This window comes from Dunckerocampus dactyliophorus, chromosome 20, assembly GCF_027744805.1.
Source record: "Dunckerocampus dactyliophorus isolate RoL2022-P2 chromosome 20, RoL_Ddac_1.1, whole genome shotgun sequence".
Lineage (NCBI taxonomy): Eukaryota > Metazoa > Chordata > Actinopteri > Syngnathiformes > Syngnathidae > Dunckerocampus > Dunckerocampus dactyliophorus.
In genome coordinates this window covers 11,104,921-11,107,186 of record NC_072838.1, presented here as the reverse complement: position 1 = coordinate 11,107,186, position 2,266 = coordinate 11,104,921, and positions in this window count along the sequence as shown.

Here is a 2,266-nt window from a genome sequence, read left to right as displayed (position 1 = left end):
CTAGCTTCTCCAGCCCGAACAAGCATCGGTGGAAAGCTGTCAAACTCTAGGCACCGCGCACGACAGTTGTTGCTTACCTCGGCGAACATCATTCAAAAGGCGTGCGGTGGCCCCGGTTAACCCCGCCACATCGTAACAGGCGAACGGGAGTGCTTTCTTGACGGTTAAAAACGGTCGTATATCCAATCTCCGTATTCGCTTTCCAGCGTCGCCATGTTTGCGAGGTTTACGTCTCGAGTGCCCAGTTTGTGGAAGTCGCTGCGTAATTGGCGGAGACGTGATGACGTAGCAACACACCCGTGACTGACTGACACATATGCAAAAATACTCACGAATGACCGAAGCCGCACATATTTTTTTTAAAAACTAATGTTTATACATTTTGAAATATTTATTCCACTCACAACTACAATATTCACATAATATTAATAACAATAATAATAATAATTAATACTGAATAAAACATGTGCGAGTCTAATATTCTATAGACACAGTGAAGTAAGCCATTTCAAGAATATACAGTATGTCTTAATCATTTCGATGATTATGGCTTTACAGCTAATAAAATCCCCCAAATTCAGTATCTCATCAAATTTGAAAAATTGTCAAAAAGTTCAATATTGTAAACTACTGGTTTAAGTTTAGTCTAAATTGAACTCCTTAAATCCAATAACTTTTGTACAATGTTCTAATTTATTGAGATGTACCTGTATTATTTCCTCCCATAGCATAACCAAACATGAAAAACCCTCCTGGTCTAAAGCAGTATTGACTTTAAACCACTTAAAAGCACAATAATTAACCTATAAATGCAGTTAAAATGCAGGAAACACTATAGAATGTAGTCTGGTCACATGATCAAACTGTTACCACCAACCCAGTGATAATGCATAATTTATTGCCCTTCGTACTGCCTTGTAAATAGTCAACAGAGGGGACCAAAACTAACAGACAGAGTTTGCTTGCAGAGATCTCCATGGGGTTTGTAGGTCAATAGGGAACAGTTTTAAGCAACAAAAGTCAGGAGTTCAAAAGTGGGCAGAAAAAACACATGTTTTAAAGAACATAATGCAGCCTTCTTGTGTTTCGTTTGTGTTTCTGTGTCCCCCTGCACTGAAAGTACTGTATTGAACTACACTTAGCTGCATTGGTCGCATAACACAAAGGTAACATTGGACTTCTGAAGAAATGTGTCTGTCTATATAAAAATGTATTCCATACAATTACACCAAAATATCAAAATAGAGAAATAAATAAATAGAAACAATCCTACTTGCTCAAAAAATGTTGGACTAAGCCAGAGGTCGGCAACCCACGGCTCAAGAGCTGCATACGGCTCTTCAGCCTCCTCGTTGTGGCTCCCTTCCCTGCGGTGCAGCGCGAGCGCGGTGATTTTTTTGAACACCGAAGTAGCGGAAATGTGCATTTTCAAAAAGAATGTGAAATATCCAACTCACCGCAAGTCGGTGAATGCGTCTAGACTGAGTTCTTACTGCTGATTGGATGAGAAAGGGAAGGGGAGGTAGGCCAGTGTATGCAGTGAGTAATTAATGAGAGCATAGGAATATGTGTTATCACGAGAAGCGAGCTGCAGCTACTGTATGTACTCGGAGTCCGTGACACGCTAATCACCGAGGTGGTGACTCTGGGAGAGGCTGACTGTGCATTGACCGCTTGTGATTACTGTGAGGTGGGGTGGACCTCTCGGCAGCAACCACAGAACAATACTTTCACTTGGTCTACCAAAAACCTGTGCTTTCACTAACTCTCCAAATACCAGTCTCTACATTTGTCTCTAGTCGCTTTGGGGAAAATAAGTCACCAAGAGGGTTTGGAAAGTCACCAGATTTATTATGAAAATGGCCAAGTTGGCAACACTGGGCTGCACATGAGATGGGAAGGAGGGGGAAGCCATTCACAGATGGAGAAAGAAAGAATCGTTCATAAAAACATCGCAGCACCTATTCTCCCAATTAAAAAATAAACAAGAAAAGATTGAGAAAATGAAAGAATGCCTCTGTCTGCAAAAACAGTCAAGGACAGGACAAATATATTACTCCAGAGAACCTAAAGTCAGTATGCCTTGCGATCTTGTGACATCCTCCATCTCTCTGTTCCTCGTGTCAGAACTGAACTGGGGAAGAGAGCGTTCAGTTTTGCAGCCCCCACAGCGTGTAATTTTTTACAGGCTGAACTAAAGCTCTCAGAACTCATCCCTTTTGGAGCCTTTCGGTCCTTGCTGTTGGACAAAGAGCGTGAGACCACA